Source organism: Apis florea, unplaced genomic scaffold (genome assembly GCF_048593485.1).
Source record: "Apis florea isolate Af1SG1 unplaced genomic scaffold, ASM4859348v1 contig_3158_pilon, whole genome shotgun sequence".
NCBI lineage: Eukaryota > Metazoa > Arthropoda > Insecta > Hymenoptera > Apidae > Apis > Apis florea.
The window spans coordinates 4,211,124-4,232,274 of NW_028256713.1; the positions used below are offsets into that span (position 1 = coordinate 4,211,124).

The 21,151-nt window shown below is 36.7% G+C and overlaps 1 protein-coding gene across 5 annotated transcripts in view; it reads right to left on the reverse strand.

The window, feature by feature from the left end:
* Positions 1-21,151, reverse strand: part of Tpst (tyrosylprotein sulfotransferase) — a 165,873-nt gene that overhangs the window by 13,600 nt on the left and 131,122 nt on the right. The gene's annotated exons all lie outside the window — the stretch shown is intronic.

The window sequence follows — 21,151 nt, forward strand, 5'->3', positions numbered from 1 at the left end:
AGAAAAAGTAACGTAAGAGAGCGATTAGCTAATCATATTCTGAAGTCGATAAAGAGAAAAAAAAAATCGTTAAATGCTTGCTTCACTTGCTTTTCTTTCCTAGTAAAGCTGTTTCGAGAAGGTTTACCATTAAATCGATCTCCTAAATCATTCTCGCGGATTCTTCTCGTCGAACGGAATATTTATAACTCCATAAACGATTTCTTCATGCACCCGTTTAACACATTATCGTATTATTTATGGAATAAAGATGCATGCGAAAAGTCTCGTGAAACTTTTTAAAATTTATCAAGATACAGATATATAAGTTTTCTCAATATTTTGTAAAATACGATAAAATTAAAAATTTTCAAAATCATTTAACTCTTTTAATTTTGCATTAAAAACGACACGATTATGGGGGGCAAAGAATTGAAATGTTACGAGAATAATTTGCTCGAAGAAATTGTATCCACAGATTCTATACATGATATTTATCCTCGAAAATAGAAAAGCTTGCTCAGCAGATATCGTCGTAATTTTCATTTCGATTGTTGGCCCCCATCTGCCAGAGTACCGCGACCCTTCGGTTCCTTGAGCGAGCTTTTGATTTAGCTGCCCTTCTTCCGTTTCGCGGCTTTGTTCGATATAATTTATGAACGTTGGAGAAACGTTCTTCGTTCCCTCCACGCAAGAATCATCCAGGCATTAGCCACGATAAATCTCGTGGATTATCGAGCAATCTCGATGCTACACGAGACAACGAAAGAGAAATAACGTGGAGGAGCCACTTTCTTTTGTGTTTGAACGCGCGTATCGTAATAATCCGATAAATCGATGGAGAAAATAAAAAATCGGGTCACGATGAAATAGAATTTTCGAAGGGGCAAAATTTCGAAGGAGAGACGATGCTCGAGCAGATTGTTAATAACTGTGTGCTTAAAGTTTTTCCAATAATTCGAAAGGTAAGATAACCTTGCAAATTTCATCGTGAAGTTAATCACGTTTATTTGATACACACTCTCGCCTATGAAATTGATGTGAACATCGTGTTACGTAAGAAGTTACTTAAACTGATAATTTCGATGAAAGTTCGCGTGCGTGTAAAAAATAACGATTTACTCGCGAAGCATTTTTTCTCGTCGATTGAAAAATTTTTCAAAAATTTCAATATTTATTCACATGTTTTGAATTTATATAGAGCTAACTCTAACTAACTATAACTATAACAGTGTATTATAATTAATACGATCGATTTTCAACATGAGTTAAGATCACTTAATACGCGAGTAACGAAATTGTTCGACGAGTCACGGGGAGGAAACTTACGAAAGGAAAGAAAGAAAATTGTTCTGGAATTTGGCTGGCAGTTTCAATTTATTCGACAATGCGATGTCTCGTGCGAGTTGGGCCAACGATATTCGAGGAGGGAGCGAAGAAAAATAGGGGAGCGAAGAGAAGCTCTTAAAAGATCTCTATATCGGACGAACGGTCAACTGGCGATTCGTGAAACGCAGTCAAAGAGGAGGGGAAAAAAAGAGAGAGATAAATAGGGGGAGGAGAAAGAAAACGGGCGAAGGATCAAAAAGAAAAAGGGGGATGAAAACGAGGAGGAGAGGAACTGGGTCGTATATAAGCGACCTGTATCTATTTTCCGGCGACAGCTTTCAAGGAGAGCTTTCCATTTCGCGCTTCGCCTTTGACCTCCTCTCACCCTAGATGCCCACATCTTTCTTCAAGCGATGAAAGATGAGGACAATCGCCACATATTGCCAGCTCCGTCCGTACGGTTCAATTCAACACCCCGTATTGTATCCTACCTGTTTCCCCTCTCTCATTTTTCGAATAAAGCGTCGCTTCGTTTCCTTGTACCTACGCGATTGTTTTTTTTTTTTTTTTCAATTGGACGAATCTCGCGACGCGGCATTGCTATTGTGCCGTCGAGATTGAATCGAGACGAGTAATAAACTGGGCGGATAAGCATACTTGTTACGTATCATTTGCGATGGTAAGCGTGAAACACGTGGATATTTATTTTGATGTTCAATATTTTTTTTGAAAAAAATATAGTTGATAGTTTTTCTAAAGTGGAAAAAAATTTTCGAGTTTCAATCTCTTTTATTGTATTCGTTATTGCTCGGAATATTTAAAAAATCGTGCAAATGAAAAAGTAGAAATTAAAACTAGTTAATTTCGAAAAGAAATTAATCGTAACTTACGTTCTGTGTTTTCGATTTATTTTTGTACGAGAAACTATCCTTTTTTTTGCTCATAACGTGTCACCGTTCATCTTCATAATGGAGTAAAATAAATTTGTACGTGAACGGATACGCATTAGACTGTGCAAAGGTTAAAATTCATGTTACGTACGCGATCTTTCGACATGATTACTCGATCCAAAAGTTTACATTCATTATCAATGCTCGTCGTAATTTTTATCTTAGTTTTAATTTAAACGTTCCTTTGTTAGCGATTCCATACTGGTAGACCGGTTCAATTAGCGGGAGCACGTTGAAAATTTAAGCTGATTCGCCCAAGGGCTCGTTTCGTTATGTTGTTACATCCGTTTCGTCGACCACTCGCATTTTTCACCCTTCTCATCGCTCGCGGAAACGCAATTGAGGGCCTGGCCCTCCTCTTTCTTTTATATTTATATTTATGCAGCTTTTAATATCCATAAGAGTGGTATATACGGTTTATTGCAACGTGCACGATATTTCTGTCTGAATTCGTACGAGATAACAGTAAAAAAAAAAAAAAAAAAAAAACCACCTATTCTTCGACTTCATCTCTGGTTTTTCTTTCCATTTAAACTGCTATTTTTTGTTCGAAATAAAGACGCGTTTTTGTCAATAGATGAAAGTTTTTTTCACTTTTTTTTTGGTTTGCCTAGTATCATCATTTCTCAACCTACATATTTCCTCAGTTTGATGAACGCATATGCACCAGTATCATAGATGAGATATAGAGTGGAACTATAGAGATTTTACGTTTCTTCGATGTTCGTTCTAAGCTTTATACAGTTTAGTAACCAACAGATTCTTATTTGAATTTACTTATTTTTTTTTTTTTTTTCTATACTGTCTTCTTTGCGGATAATTTTAAACGTAGTCCTTTTTTCAATGTATCAAAATTTATTTTGAAGGAAGAGACAGCAGAATACTATTGTGTTGACAATTCTTTCGATTTTAATACGTTCCGATTGTATAAATTTTTATCTTTGAATGAATATTTCCAAATGTATTATATATCTTGTAAAATTTCTGACTTTCCGTCGACGGCAAATGGATATGACATGAATTATTTATCAACCAAAAATTACGCTCATATTTTGTACGCGTGTGACGGTAATGAGAATAATATTAAATATTATGAAACTGAATATGAGCTTAATGATATTATAATGATATAATATTATTACGAGAAATAAAAACGTGAGTCAAAAATCTTTGATTTTGTAATAATATAATATATTATACAAATATAATACACATTGTTCTCGTCCAACATGTTTAACAGTTTACTCGTTTATTACGTTTGCAATGTTTAGCATGGAACATATTATGCAAGTTGTTATCAAAATAAAATGATATTATTCACAACGAAGCGTAATTACGATACTAAATTCATTACACGATATTTCTACACGGATTATAAGCTATTCATTTCAAATTTTATGCGCATAATTTTCACATCTCTTTATTATAAAATTTTTTCAACAGTTATAAAATTATCTTTGAGATTTAAATCCAATATACATATTTTATAATCGTACAACGAACCTACTTCATTAATTTTTAATAAATTTCCAATTTCTAAAAATATAAAACCTATTCTTTTGCACAAATGCAATTTTACGTTATGAAATACAAGATTTCACAAGATGATAAGTCTCTCTCATATTGGTAATTGCCTAGTAATTGGTAATTATTAAACCGGCCAGCAATTTTCACTTCGAACCATCGATCTCTAATTAAATCCTCTCTTCTTCTTCCTTAAAAAAATTTCGTCTTGCATATAATAACTTTCGATCACACAAAATTATACGAATCCGTATCGTTCTTTCTTGCACTTTTCTTAAATTTGACATTTGTCTACGAGAAGTGGAGTTGTCAGTGGAAAATTGATATGGATCACTGATATCACTGAACCCTAGCAGATCGATATTTACGATAGCATTTGGTTGTTTGACACCTAGACACAATGTTTTTCGCACCATCGTTCAACTGCATCCGCGTTATACTTCCCTATCGCTCATTGCCTTCATGATTGCACGCTTTTGCAACATTCGACAAAGTACACTGTACGAGCTCCAATTGTTCTCGTCCACGTTATTGTTAATTAAACCGTGTTTTGTATCCCTTTCCACAAAATCTACGCTTAATAAATAATAAATAATTTTCCTATATTGGCATATTGACAATCCTGCACCAATTCTTCTTCGTATTTAGCGGTTAAAAATTAATTTCTCGATTAATCTCTTTCACAAATTCTTCCATTTACACCATCCACTTGGGAAGTTTGAAATTATTAATGTCCTTTTTAAAAATTTAAAAACTCGATCAAAAGTTGGATAACAATTTTATAAAAAAATATTTCTTCGTGAAAGATCCGTGTAATTAAAATTATCATTGTTTTCAAAATCATTGACAAAAATTAACGAAAAGATTCGATGATTGCAAAATTTTTGATTGTTATATATTTCTCTGTAATAATGGGATGGCAATTTCGCGTAATTTCTGATTATTGATAATGCAACAATCGAATGCAGCACACGACGACCGACGCGCAATAATTTCCAGTTCACGTTCGAACCCCGGCTATTTTTTTTTGCGGAAATTACGATTATCGTGGTGCCATGTTGCGCGAGTTCGCACGATGAAAGCAAAAACACGAGCAAACGCACGATTATATTAGAAATAACTGGAATTTAATTTTAATTGCTTCTGTTGTATTCGAATTTTTGTTGCAAAACAAGAAGCTATATAATAATTCTATATTCCATTCGAATGAGATATTCTATCTATTGTTCACACTTCGAACTAGCCATTCCATTACTTCCAATTAAAATCATATAAAATTTCATCAATCGAATTCGCTTCAAAACAATCATGAAGAATAAATCTTTTTTCCAAGCAACGATACAAAATTACATTTTTCTGATTATTTCGACCCAATACGTCACCCCTCCGCATGGAAACCAAAATTTCGAATAAATTTAGTAGTAACAAATGCGAGGAGAAAAAAATCCTTCGCACGAGGATAAGTTGGACTTGGGGAGGAATCAAGGGTTGGCCGAGGAGAAGAGCATCGAGGAGGGGTTGAAAGTTATGCGCGCCACAAAGCGTTCTTTGTCTCGGATATCTTATCGATCTTTCGACACGTTATTCCCCGGAGGGATCGACGAGAGGGCCCCCGCCGATGAACCCCCTCAAGTTTAATGAAAGAAGTTCGATATCGCGGATCGTTGATCCGATATTCCGATAGAACGAGTCGGTGAGAAAAAAAAAGAGAAAAAGGAAAACTAGATCAAGCGTCCAAGAGCATAAGATGTAATTACCGAGGAACGTGTTCATCTTCGATCTCTTTCCTTCCCAGTTGGACTTTGAAGTAACCGTGGATTTAACCGTCGATTAAACCGTGGCAAGTTGGCATTGGTTTCGAGGAGCTAAATTATATATAAAAGAAAAAAAATGATGGCGAGAAGCGGAGGTGGTATCTTTTGATCGTCGAATCCAGGCTTATTGCGAACGATCTTACACGGCTGATCAAAGCTTCACGATTTTAGCTGTAATATTTTGGAAGAGAGGGAAAATGCACGCTTGATAAAAGAATAAAAGGTGCGACATCGATTAACACGTTGAACGCGGGGCCGAAAGTCAAAGAGGGTCTCCTCTTTTGCGATGGTTATCGATTTTTTACACGATACGTAGAAAAAGCAGCTATAAAATGGCGAAAAATGCAAACGAAAAAATCGAAAACGATAGCCAGATATTTATTCACTTATGTAATCTCTAAAAATACACGCGAAATGGGGAAAAATATAATATTTATCTTACTTAAATTCCATTTCTTTGATTCGCGTTTTATGCAAATTTTATTTTCTAATAAAAATTCGCAATCTATCGGATGAATACTTAAAAAAGTTCTTTTGCAAGAAAATTCATGAACGTATATTCATGTCACGCGTGTATTAAAGGGGATGACACTTGTATCATTTCACCCCGGTTCGACGACAAGCATTTGTCTTAAAAATTAGATGCAAATTTACCACGTTATTTCCTCTTACTGTAAATCCATGAACAGCCTCGTAATTGGATTTCATAAGTGGACCCGGTTCCTTTCCTCGCGTTAAGATTTATAACGTTCTCAGCAGAGGCTGAGACCTGACCGGTAATGATACGGCTCGTTTACCTCGCTATTTAAATCCGCGGCGACGAATTTTCAAACTTTCGTGTCGCTTTGTGTCATTGGAAAAGGCTCCCTCCTCCCCTTCTTTCGAACGGGATGGCGAACGAGCGGATGCGAATTCTCGCAAGTTTAATGAAAGAAGTTTGGCATCGAGCAACTTTAAGCCGATATATTCCAATCGACGGCCGTTTAACCACCGCTAACGAGAACGAATCGATTCCATCGGGAGCGTGGCCGGTGTCTCTCCTTTCCAAGGAAATTATAGTTATCGATTTTTCTTATTTTGAAACCCTTAAAGCGATACGCTTTTTTTTTTTTTTTTTACTCCTTAATCCGAAGCCTCTTCTTAGACGTATGTCTTCGAAGATATATATTCTTGGATCCTCCCTCTTGTTGGAAATTCAATTTTAAATTGTCTCGAAAATTCTTTTAATACTCGAGCTTTTCTTATCTTAAAGTTCTGCTATTTAAAATTTATTTAAAGTATTTTTCGAAAAATTGAAAGGGATCGAAAGACGAGCCACTTAGAAAATAAACCGATGATCCTTACACTTTTTTTTATTTCTAATCGGTTAATATATGCAATTTAAAATTTTTCAAAAACAAGATTTAGTTTGATTTGTGTGTAATTTAAATAGGAAAAGAAACGTACATAAATAATTTCACTTTGGAAATTATTTAAACGTAAATATTCAGAGAGTATTCACTTACAAAATTCATTTTTCTCATTGCAACACATTGTTTCCCAACAATGTTCGAGAACGAAAATAACAAAGATTGCAGGGAGAGAGAGTTGAAAATTCCTTAAAGGTTTGTAGGAAACCGGAAACACGTGTTGACACACGTCCACTCGAGTTACTTACGAATCGTGCACAACATAAATGCCGCGTGCATTGCAAGCAGCACGAGAATAATTTGATTAATATTGATTAGAGATCGCGAATAAACTTTATTAAAGTTTTTTTCCTCGACTTTTTTCCTATCAGTCGCATCTCGCCGTTAATTACGTTAGAACGTTCGTGCCACATTCGTTCAACATGGCAACGCAATCGTTCGACTTAACATTGAGTGTGTCGCGCGACACAGATTTTTATCTGAAATTATTCTTCTTCTCCCCCTTTCGTTTCTTTTCACTTTGTTTCCTTTTCTTTCTTTTTTCTTCTTCTTTTTTTTTTTATGAAATACACGAGAAAGAAACGCGACATCCATGGGTTAAATTCGAAACATTGTTGCCGCTTACTTGAAATCCTTAATCACGTTTAAAAATCGGGATTCGTATCCGTTAAATTCTTTGTTGCCTTAATTGTTCTCTCGATCGTGATATTCTGATTTCACTCGTACGTACCGGTCGATCGTTAAATAATGTAACAGCTTAATCGTATTTCGCTCGAACAACCTTTGAATTATTGAGGAGAACGTTACGATAATGTTCGAGTACCAGGACGCCGCTGCATCGTTCTTACAACACTCTCATCGATTTTCCCTTCATTCTATTTTCATTGTGCATTAATTTTAAAGTTTATATTAACGAAGAATTTATTTTATAATCGAGAAAATTTATAACATCGACAGAATTAAATTATCGTCCGCACTTCATAATTGAAAAACTCTCTGAAAAAAGGATCTATGAAACTGAATAAATTGTGTTAGAAATTTTAATTCCAGTTTTTTCAACGTATTTTAATAAAAAAAAAAAAGAAGAAGAAGAGGGAGGAAACGAAGGGGAATATAGCGATAGTCGAGATCACAGAAGAAAAATTAGAAAAGTTACTTTTTTTTTTTTTTTTTTAATATTTCCACGAGAAATAATTTCAAAGTTGATTCTGTCGAGTTAGATTAAAATCGTTTTATCTGTCAAGATTTTCACAATTATTCTATCTTTGAACTATATTAAACCACTTTATCGAATCAAAATAAAAAGGAAAAAAAGAATATTAATAAAAGTGAACTTTTCAAATTTCTCTTCTACCCTTTCCATAATTATTCGAGATTCAGATATTCAGATATTTTCCAATATTTTTTTCATCCAAGGATGAACACGAACACATTTTTATTACCTCTCCGTCAAAAAAAAATTTTCAAACTCAACTCCAATCGTTCAATTGTTGAACTTTCGATCGAATCCAAACGAAAATCGAATCGTGAAAATTGCTCGATCACAATCACCAATCGCCGAATAAAAACCACCGCAAAAATCCTCCTCGACGAATAAACACAGGGACGATATGAGCGTTCACAAATCACGAAAGCAACGAACGGGAGACGTACGGGAGAGATATTACCTCGGAAAGAAACAAACCGATCGTAGATCAGCGGAGAGGACCGGTTCCAAAACTCACGAGTAATTACACCGTCCACGTTAATATGTTTCCTTCCCGTTCCCCGCCACGGAATTGAGATTCCAGCATCGACGACGCGGAATTGCGGAAGCAAGAGAGGAACGGAACAGAGGGATGGAATCCGAAATGCGCGACGCGCGAGCTTCCATCGTTACGTTAGGGAAGGAGGGAGGAGGAGGAGAGGGGTTGCAACCGGAAGACAGGTGGCGAAACGTAATACTAATAATAGAAATCCAAACACGGGGACAAAGGGGAGAGCGTCTTGGTGGACCAAGTTCAGGTAATCGAAGTCCGTGGAAATGGGAGTTGCGGGGAAGTTTCGGCGGAGACAGACGAAACGAGCCGCGTAAAAATGGAGAAACTTGAACGGGGAGGGGGAAACGATGCAATGGGAAAATTCCAGTGGAAACGAGGGAAAAAGAGAAATGGAGGGAAGGAAAAATAGAACGGACGTGGAAATTGAAAAAGAATTCTGGGCGAGAAGAACCTGGAATATGTGGGGGTCACTGTTTATTATCACCGTGTTTCGAGTGTTGAACGTGGGAAAGGGTCGAATGCTTGAAATTAAAATTGGGGTGTATCGGAGTAAAAATTGAAAAAAGAATTTTAGTCGGAAATAAGTGGAATAGGTGGGAATTTGGGGTCACCGTGTACTGTGTGTTGGAGGTGTTGCATAGGAAGTCGAATATTTTGAAATTGGAAAAGTAATTTTAAAGTTGAGAATAAGTGGAATATGTGAAAATTCGGAGTGAAGAGGTGTGTGGAAGGACGAATATGCTTGAAATGAGGATGAAATTAGGGTGAAATTGGGTTACATGATCTACTCGAGATGTTAGAATTTAACACGTGGAAAATTATAACGATGGAGAATGACTACAACATCGAACTAATGTGACATATTATATGTTATTTAGATAGAAATGAATCTATTTAACGATAACAATACCGACAATTCATACGATCTAACGACACGAATGTTTCGTCAATCAGACGACTATTACTTATTTGTATGCAGCTTGTATATACTCAATAAATTATTAACGTTTAAATATATATTATATATAATACAATACAGAAAAGCTTTATCGTATTTTTTAAATACATTTCCAATCGTTGATTTAACTCTCGCGTGAAAACGAGAATTTCATACACTTTTATTCTTCAGCAGTATTATTTCACCTCATATTCTATATTTTCTACAATCATTTCTTACCCCTTGCACTCTCTATTTTCAGACCCAATTTATATATTTTATATATATATATATATATCTCCATATTTTTATTCTCTCGAGCGATAAAAAGTTTCCCAAACGCGATTAACAATTCCTACTCAATTCGATCTCAATATACGATACATCATTATAACAAATCAACACGAGCACGTTCAAGAAATATGCTCGTACCGTGACAGAGGAGAAGTGAACGAGCGAGGGAGGAACCGCGAAGGTAGGGTAAGGTAATTAAATTGTTGCCTCGATATAGTCGAGCACCGGTGGGAGGGAATGGTGATCAAAAACGGAAACGGAACGCGCAACCCCTCCAGAAAGGGTTGCAGATGCATGGATGCAGAAATTGAGGTTCTCACGCTGGCTCTTCCACCGAAACTACGTGCTAATATACCTGCTGCGTTCACGATTGAGGGAGGAAGCTGAAATTCGACGCGGAGGCAAGAAGTGGAGGATGGAAAACGAGGATGGGTAAAACGACATCATCCTCCTGATTCCCTCCCACCCTTTCTCTCCCCTTCTCTCTATCTGCGCACAACTCGTTGATGCACCGCGTGTTAGTAGCAATCCAATTAATCGGCGAAGTCCGCTCGTACGTGTAATGCGGCGGCCGTGGAAACAGCGCTCTTTCAGAAACGAGGCCGATCCGCGTATATATTGCCGTTGCAATATGGATCCCTCGGCCGTTCATCCGGCGACGGATTTCACTCTATTCGGCCTCGTCTTTGACGCGAGCGTACAAAAACTGGGAAAAACTGCGTGCTCGCAGGGATGACGCCCTCCCCTTCCATCACCTCGCTCATTTGTAATGATTACGGGGGGATAATGGATAAGCCGAAAATGCTGTTTCGATGTACAACCCGACTGTTACCCGGTTTCAATTATTACTTTTAATTCGATTCTGCTCTGCGAGTAGACGAAGGGATACGGAGATGGATGGTTGGATGGAGGATGGTGAATCGCGTAGGCGCGATACGGATGACGAAATATTAACAACACGCTCGAGGCGTGTTGTGACGCAAACGTGTGCGTCATAACGGTCCCTCCATGCACTGGAATGACGTACGTGTGCGCGTTATCGATTCTTTTCGAGGTTTAGGTTTAAAGGAATATATATATATATATATATGATGATTGAATTTTTTTAAAATCTATTTCGCGAATTGATAGTAAATATAAACCGAGTAAATTTTAATCGAACGTTTTTCAAAGAGGAGGATATAAAAAGATATTAAGCGTTCGACACGATTTCATTTCCGTTGTTGGAAAAAAAAAAAAATACATTTCATTCGAACGTTTCTCTTTTTTTTTTTTATTTTTTGCAAAACTGGATCACTGGATAATCGTTAAGTTTGTTTCGTTATAATCGTATCGTAAAAAAAAAAAAAAAAAAAAGGAAAACGAGTGTACGGAAAACAACGCGATTCAACGAACATTGAACGCTCTGTCTCGCACGCAGCAAATCAAGCGAGTGTCTCGACAGCTTTTTGACCGAGTTGAATAATTGAAACAAATGGCATCGAGCATCCAAATCCATTGTTTCAACTACGGTGAATAGGGGGGAAATCCTAATCGAAAGTTAAACAAATTTCTTATTCTAATTTCTTCATTCTTTCCGCTCCTTGAAACGGAGAGTTGTTTTCGTTTCAACGAGAAAAGAAAGAAGAGCGATACGAAATATCGTTTTTTGTTCGAGGACGAGTACAATTTTGTATTGCGATTACATTTCCCTTGTTTGCCTTTATGTTTTGCGATTTCCTTTTTTTTTTTTCAAAAAACACGACAGTTTTGATCCATGCGGGATTGTAAATTAAACGGGAGACAGTTTTCTGAAATATTCCACGGATAAATAACGGAACACGAGGTCGCTTATACCGGTGATATACTATTTGCGTTGTTGTGATACGTTCATACTTTTTTTTTTTTACTTTTTTGTTTTTTTTTTTTACGTAGGAAAAAGAGAAATGGTGCTACGCGTTCGAGCGTGTTTAAATTTTATTTGAAATTACCCCCCGGAAATGTATGGTTCGATTAAAATTTTGTCGACAAACAGTGCACGTCGAAACACTGTTGGACTACGTATTTGCTTTGTAACATGGCTGGGTGTAAACGATTCACTATTTTTTTTTTTTTTTAATTCCACCGAACAGTAAATAGCTTTCAGAGAAACACTCTTCGTAGCGATAACGTGTAATTAAAAAGCTTACGTGGATATGTTCGACGTGAAAATTTATCCTGGTATGTAGGATGAAAATTGTATTTTTATTTGTCAAACCGTTTTCATTGTTAGCTATTAAAAAGTTTAATAGCCGTTGAAATTCGAAATTTTTCGAGTCGATTCCTTTCTGTTATCGTCGAAAACGTGTCACATATTATTAATAATTTCGTACACGCAGTTCGATTAAATATTAAAGTCGGATGTAATAGAAAAATGACTGAAGAACTATACCAGTAGTCGAGTTAAAGTTCGACACTTCACATTTTAATTCATCATTTTTCTTGAATCACCAGGATTATCATATCGTTTTATTATTAAAATTTTTTCACGCGCATTAAATGAAATTCTAAACTTCGCCCTCGGACAGAACAAGCTTCTGTGAAATGGAAATTCGGCCGAAGGGGACGCCCCTTCCTCGTCCCTGTAGAATCGACTTCGTTCTGCGATATTGCATCCCGCGCGAAGGTCTAATCGATTCGGTTTATTATCGCAAACGGGAAGAACTTTCGCGAGGGTAAATTGCAAACCGCTTAGCCAAAGTGACCGACCGGCCATTTATATCTGTTTCCAAGTTGAACTTGGCGGGGTAACTTTGTCGACTTTTAGTTTTCAACCTCACTGCCAAATGCCCGACTTTCTTAACCTTTTCCTCCCCTCACGATGGCGATTTCCAGTTGAGGTTTTTCTCAAAAAGATAATTTTCCCGGACATTGAAATAATATTAATCTTGGAGACAGATCAATGACGTAGGAAAGAAAAATAAAATAAAATAAAAAAAAAAAAATAAAAATAATCAAAAGGTAAAATTGTAAACGAACTAGGAAAAATAGGGATTGAAATAAGGATTTGTTTCATCTTTTTTAAACATCACATATATGTACTTAAAGTCATAAAATTTTCTTTGCTGGATCATATCAATCGTCAATCCGTTTTAATACACTCTCAATAAATTATCGATGGTTCATTAATAACTTGTTATTTAATTGTTTATATTTTTTTTTATAAAATATCCAAATAACAAATTTCTATGGAAGATTGGATAAATTTTATAAAAAGTTTATAATATCTCAAAGGAGTTTAAAAATAAAATGGATACTGTCGAGAGTTAAACTCTAATACTTTGACATTCGTTCCGTTCGGGGATTTCATCCGAAACGAAGAGGGTTGATTATTTCATCGCCGATCCAAACCAATAAAATCAGCCGCTGTAACACTGACACCGAGTGTAACGCGCCGATAACAAGCGGGACATCGCGCCAACACGCTACCCCGTGGAGAATTTCAAATCTCGCGGAGCAAGTAACTTGTAATTTTACGTTAATGACGATATTGTGCGACCGTGTTTACGTATTACCATGCATAATTGCTTTTGTTGAACGCGTCCTGGCCATTGAATTATTAACCGAAACGAATCACCATGCCGCGATCGTAACCGCGTCGTAAAACGAAACTCGACATCACGAATTTCACCGATAATCCAGTGTCTAATATTCTCCGTAAAAGAAGGAAAGAAAAAAAAAAAAGAAATTCCATCAGTTTTAAAATTATTCTCAAATTTTTCTCAATTCTCGAGAAAGTCGAGAAAGTCTAGTTCGAAGAGAGAAAGAAAAAAAATTGTAATTCGGTAGAGCCAACCAAGGGGCAGAGGGAAAGAAATAAAGGAATAACGAGTTTACGCGTTACCGAACGGTGAAAAAGGAAACTGTTAAACGTTCATGGTACAAAGTCTGAAACAAGTTGGGTGTAGCTCCGCGAGGAAGCTTCGACGAACAGCTGGCCTGGCATTCGAGGGGAAAGAACAAGGGAAGCTTTTTTATTTTTCCACCGCGCCACCTGTTTCGCCGCTCGGCTCTTGCGTAACCGATTCTTGGGATCGAGCAAGAAATTCCCGTGGAAAATTCATAAACCTGTGCTCCTCCTCCTTTCTCTGAAAAGTTAAAAAAAAAAAGTTAAAAAATGGTCCCGTTCTAAATTGTAAATTCGCGATCAAACTCCTCCCTTCGTTCCTTTCGATTAATACGTTTAATATTATCTTTTGAACGACCTTCGCAGTGTTTTTTCTCGACAGGGGAGATGTCGAGAAAAAGGATTTCGGACAAAAGGGTTACGAGCAAGGGTAGAAAATAGGGTAGATAAAGAGAATTCTTTTCTTTTTTTGTTACGTAACACGAAAAAAGGACTCGGCGGTGAGCCGTGGCAGGGACGATAACGAGGCAACCGGCGGAAATGACGTCGACGCATTAACGCGAAACGTAAAGGAGAGGAGAAAAATATTTCCGCTATCTAAAATATACCTTCCATCTTTATTTTCTTTTTCTTTCTTTTTTTACTAAAAATCACCGACTATTCCAAGTTACTTGCAAGGAGGAGGTTGGAGATAAACAGCTAACATTTTTTCATGGGAAGGGGGAACAGATGTAAAGTTCGTTCTACAATGGTTCACCAGAGAGAGAGAGAGAGAGAGAAAAGTGGAGCAAATGCGGACGATTTAACCCGATGCAAACGACCCGGACGCACGATGACTAAAAGATATATAAGAACAATGCCATTCATTCTGGACTTCTCCACTGTTATGCATCACTTTCACGTATCGGCAAATCGTTATTTGAATCCCGGTGACAGTAGATATTGCGATCGGCTCGCGTCTAACTCTAATAACTCTGTGACTCTGTACAGAGGCCAGGGAAAAAAAAAAGAGAGAGAGATTTTTTTTCGCAGTAAAAAATGATAGATCTCTCCGGTACAATGAGTCATGGAAATATTTGGTCAATATGTAGAAAAATTCTATAAATATAATATGAACGTTACACGAAACTTTTAAAAGTATTGTAAATAACGTTGTAAACAATAATGATTATTCGGATTTTCGTGAAATTTAAAAATTTCAAGTTTTATTTCCGATCTTACAGATTGTTATATTGTAATTCGGAAGAAAAACTAATCCCTAATTATGCTCACACATAACTCGTTAAAACGAGATTAATCGAGACGATTTTTCCATTTTCCATAGAATTTTTCCACGGGTTAAAAAGAAATCGTCGAAACGTATTCGTTAATGAGAATTCTCCTTGGATCTGATCCGCCTTTCTCGCTTTCCGCCGTTCCCGCCACTTGCCTCTTTTCTCGCGCAAGTATCCCGGTAAGTGGCAATCCTCGAATCTTCTCCGAGATTCGCGTAATCAAGCCTTCATTCAGCGAGAATGTATCCGGAGTGTAGGAGGAGAGCTTTCATTTTGCCCGATATGTCGTCCAAAGAGACGTTCCCTCTTTTCCATGGTATGGTAAAAGGAAAAAGTTCATCGTTTGATACGATGACAAGAGAGATGAAAACGACGAGAAATGTTCCTCGTTCTTGGCAATTGATAATTTACAATTGCCCGTCACTGGATCAGATCGGATTTTTGCCCAACTTTTCCTCGAGCAAAACGTCGTCTTTCATCCTCTTTCACAAGATTATTAATTCTCTATTCGTATAAATACAATTTCCTAAGCTAAGGGGACGAAACATTTTTTGATTCTATTTATACGAAGCGTCAATTTTCAGAGAAACCTTAAAAGATACTTGGACACCTTACCCTACGATTACTTACTCCTATAACGTCTCTAAAAAAAAAGAAAAAAAGACGAAAAGAATAAATTACACAAGAGTATAAACGATACGATAATAGAACGAACGACGCCACCGTTCAAACAGCCGATATCTTGTCTCGTCTTCTCTTTTCGAATCCATCCACCTATCCCATAATGCTGTTCCATCCCCCTTAGCCTAAGGCTCGTCCCTTTTTTCCACGCGCGAAAATAGACGCGGCAAATTGGAATTCCAACAGGATAACCGCGTTTCCACTTTATTCGCTCCCTCTTCCTGCATATTTCGCCTCCTTCCCCGAAGGCGGAGAGTCGTCTGTTCGAGGGTTGAAACGCGCGAAGCAGCCGGTTGAACCCGACTTCATCGAGCTTAACCACGAAGAACGACCAGCATCGATGAACCGTTAAACTTTTATCGCGCTACGATCCAGTTGTCCGTTGGATTATTGTTTTTCCTACGATTATTATTCGTCCAGGCGTGATACGTGGTGACTCATACCTCGTATATTTACGTATTCGTATTTTGGTTTCGAGTGGACGCGATAGATTGTTTCGATTCCGCTTCGTTTATTCTCTCCCCTCTTCTTAAACCGTCGTCGTGCGACGCGTAGTTTAGTAGAACAAAGGCATCGGCGTGATTCACATCCATACGACGTAGTTTATACCTTTATTAAATATATTCTTTACTTTAATAAATCGTTTCGTAATCCTTAATCAAGATTGATAATTTCACGTAACCTACTCTTCTTTGCTTGGAAGAATCAAGAAGAATCTGTGATATCGATTCTTTTTATAATTCTGTGATAAAAGTCTTCTTCTTCTTCGATCTTTTTTCGAAATACTTGAGGTAAGGATTTTTAATCATTGGCTTCAAAAAAAATTGAAATTATCGTGCGAATTATTGTAACGTGCATTTCTGTTGAAAGTTTAAGGATGTTTTGTTCTTGGAAACAATTTCTTCTTGAAGAAATGAAGTTACGAAACGTATAGTGGGGAAATATCCGTCCATCTCTTGTGAATTTTTACAATATTATCTTGACATCAGGCGAGGCGATTACGAGGGAAAAAAAAAAAAAAAAAAACTAGACAAAAATAGGATCATCTATTCGTGGGAAGCTGTCTATTTCCAGCGTGACAGGATGTTTCGAGATAGACCTATGGTTGAAACTGGGGAGATACATCAATTTTTCTTTTGAATGCACGACGATGAAATCCCTGTCGGGGAACAGGGTTTTTACCTCATCGTAATCCAGTAGCGAAGTGGTAAATATTTGAAATCGTTCTTCCATCGAGATATCACGTGTTTCATTTTCATCTGTATCTTTATTCGTTCATTTTTCTCGATTTATATTCTTATACTTACGATTTACTTTTTTTCACCACTGTCGATATAATATGAGAAGGGTTTGGAAAAAGTTACGGATGCGAGCGAAATATCGATAAATATGACAAACAATCACAATTTATTTACAAATTATGGATTATTCTCCCCGTGTTCAATATTTATTCTAAAGCGTGCAATTATAAATACAACGGGAAACCGCCATGGCAGGCCACGAGAATATCCATACGCATGGATATTTATTTATAAAAGAAATAAGCGCGAGAGTCGACAAAGAACATATCAGCGATAAAAATCTGTTTTTTATCCATATTATATAAATTTATTCGTGTTGAGCGACGATGTTAAAATTGTAAGTGTTCGAACAAGGCGCGATTTATTTTAGTCACGTATCGAAATTGATGTTTTCTGTCCCCATTTTTTTCGTTCCCCCTTCGATAATTTATATCAAGAACGTTTCAGAATCCAATAGCAGTTACGTATCTAAATATGTCTCTTTCTAAATTGCGTACACAGTCATTTCATTCCTATCGATGATAAGAAAAAAAAAAAGAAAATTTATGGCGATTCTGCGGTAGATTTAGAAATATTTCAAATATCTCGTTCGACGTGTAAATTCTAGATAAAATGGCAGAAATATTTTTCATAAATCATCCTCTTTCATAACCATCCATTATGCTCGGTTAAAAACCTGCTTTTAAATAAGTCGAGTAGAGAAATTAATCGCTAAAAACTACGATTTATTCACGCTCCATGAAATAATACAACAGAGAAACAGTCCCAAGTCGATTCGTTAATTTCCCAAGGAACCCATTTAACTCTCTTATCAACGAACAGATTGCCTTCCCAATCGAAATCGAAACATCGATAGAAAGATCAAATTATCTTTTTATTGTTCTTTTTTTTTTTTTTATCCAAATAACACTCAATAGTCCAACTCTGGTCCGGCATAAAATTGATTTCACGCGATCGCGCTATCGGTTTGGACACGGATGGTTATTCCTCCTCTTGTCGTACTATGATGAAGTCAATCGTACTATACCATCAAGCAGACTCTCGCGCATTCAATTTCGAAACCCAGAACGAACCATGAGAGGGGTTGATTTCAACCCTCCCCTTTCAGCCGCCACTGTGTTCCATTTGCCCGTTCGAGTTTCTTCGACCGTTAAATCTCTTTTTTCTCTCTCTCTCTCCCTTTCTGACCATTTCAAGTCCAGAGAAACTCGGTATCCATACCCATTTCCGGTTCTTGTCACCGACCTGTCTATCCGTAATCCACGCACGTTTCTAATATCCTGAACCATACAGACGTATCTTCTCTCGAGGTCGTTTCTATTATTCGTTATCTAACCGTTGCATTGGCTGTAGCTTCGATGACTTTGTTCGAGAATTACAACTCACGTTTTTCCTTTTCGTTATTCCCTCTCTCTCTCTCTGGCCACGTATCGCGAGAATCGCGAGGGAATCGAAACTCAACTCTATTTCTGGTGTCTCCTACCTGTATCTTTCGTTTCAATTACTTACACCCCGTTGGGAGCGATACCGGGTACGGATTTATGGTGGAAAATTCAAGCAAGGCGAATTATCTCGAATATTTTTGTTTGAAGAAGGCAGAAGCGTTCTATGAACCAACCACGATGATAAAAATTATATTCGAATGTATAAATAAAAGGGTTTAACATGGATTAATTTATTTATACAGTTATTCTACAGTAATTTAATTTATTTGCCGTCTCGTTTCCAAATTTAATTTAAATACGTGTGAACGCTTTACGTTTTATTCTCAATTCTGCTCGTCGCAGTTTCGCTTCGCGTGGACAAATATCAAATATCGAAACGAGTGAAAAGAAAAAAAAAAAAATAAAAAACAAGTATATAATCGAAAGGAATATATGCATCGATACGAACTTTTTCGGAGAAGTTCGTAACTCGAAAAAAAAAGAAAAAAAAAAAGAGAGAAATAAATTCGTGATTCCGTGTAGGAGAAAAATAGGTTGTTTATCGGTTGAGCGTGTTTCGCGAAACACGCGTTTGAAGTTCATCAACGGGGAATCGATCCAGGGCCGTGCATAGTCGGCTCGAAATTATGCGAATTCCCGGGATTTTTCACCCGGTTTCGGCGGCGAGGTTAAAAACGGCTGTGTAATGTCATTAGCGTGGAATAATGAAATCGGGGGAAATCCCCATGGAAACGAGATATTAAAATCAGGGAAACGAGACGAAATAAAATTACGGGTGTTTCCCGGATAATGAAATCCCGTTGCGATCGCAAATTCGAGGCCTTAATTAAACATCGGCCGTTGTTTGTCGATGTATACCAGCTACAAAAGACGCGTTACAACCTGTTATATTGCTTATATATATATATATAGGAAAGAATCGAATTTGCGTTTCATCGTGGAAAGTTTCATTCAATGCTACGGATACTTATTTCATTTATTCCACTCGACTTTTATTTTATCTTCTTTTTTTTTTTTTTTCTAGATATACGTTTTATAGCCGGTAAAATTGATATTCGACACGTTCGAATGGCGCATTAAGTCTCGATGGTATACCGAAAATCGATCGTATACCGAACGAGGGTATTTGAAATTATGCAAATTAGAGGCTAACGATCGCGCGGTTCCCGCGTGATTAATATATGCGCCAGAAGTGGCGATCAGCAGTCGCGGTTTCTTTTTTTTTTTTTTTTTTTATTTCTGATTACTCTTAAAATTCTAGGCGGTGTCATTTGGCTATACCGTTAATCATGCGTGTCTTCTGCTTTGAACCTCTATTGTAATGAGAGCTCGACTTATATTGGAACAACGATCAATCTTCGTGGAGGTGAATGATCGAAGTGGGTGCATTCATTCTTTTTCGATAACAATGATGTATGGGGATTCCTAGAAATACAATCGAATTTTTTTTACAATGCGATTTTCGTTCGATTTCCTTTTATATTTTCTAGGGGGCGAATCGATTCGTGGAGTTAATTATTATAAAATTTCTCAATTATAGAATGTTAATCAATTATGGAGATATATGGAAATTCGAGGAAGTTTTTATGGTTGAAAAAAAAAAAAATGAATCGCATCCAAAAATTAAAATATCAAATTATCACTTTCTATTCCGTGTCATTTGATATCTCTTCTCATTCTATTCCGTTAAAAGGAAGAAAAAAAATAGAAGAAATATCGGGCACGTATTTTATATTTTCAAGAGGCTAAAGAGGAGAAAAAAAGGACGACTCTGTCAAAGCGGCACGATTAACGAAGTTTTCGTATCAATTTCTGTCTCGTCCTATTTGCATTTTTGGAGATGAACCGGTGTCCCCGATTGATCTTCCTTTTTGGTATTCTTGCGAATTTTCTAGAAAGGATATTAAACGCTTTGGTGAAGGAAAACACGACGAAAAATTTGAAATTCTTTCAAAATTCTTGAAAAGTAAAAAGAAGAGCGATTGGTGCAAAGTCAAGCCACCTTATTTCCTGTTCCTATTAAAACAAACACTTTCGAGTGATTCGGCCGAAATATCGAGCACAATTTGACGAGAAAATCTTAAACGTTCGTCGGATCAATATTGATTCGGTTTGTTATTCGAACGAATTGCGCATCAATCTCGATGTCAATTTTTTTAGCTCCCCCTTCCCGATATTTTTCACGACAGATATTACGCCACAGATAAACATTTTTTCCGCTCCCCAATATTTGTCGGCCATTCTATTTCCAAGTTTTTTTTTTTTTTTTTTTGATATTGTCTATTGTGAGGATAAATTTAGTTTTATTTCGAGGTTAAATAGTTTTTTCATCGATTTCATTGATTTCGCACTGACAGGCGATATATAGAAGAGAGGAACGAAAATTTCGAAAAATCTGAAAAAAAGATTCGAATCCTGATTCGTTAATTATCGAGCGAGGTGAGCAAATTTTATAGAAAAAATATAGAAAGATAATTTTTTTTCTCTTTAGAGATTTCGTTTTGGATATTTCATTTCTTCGATACAAATTTTGATCTTTGAAAAACGAATAAATTTAAAAATGTTCAAAAATATTAATCATCTTACCTT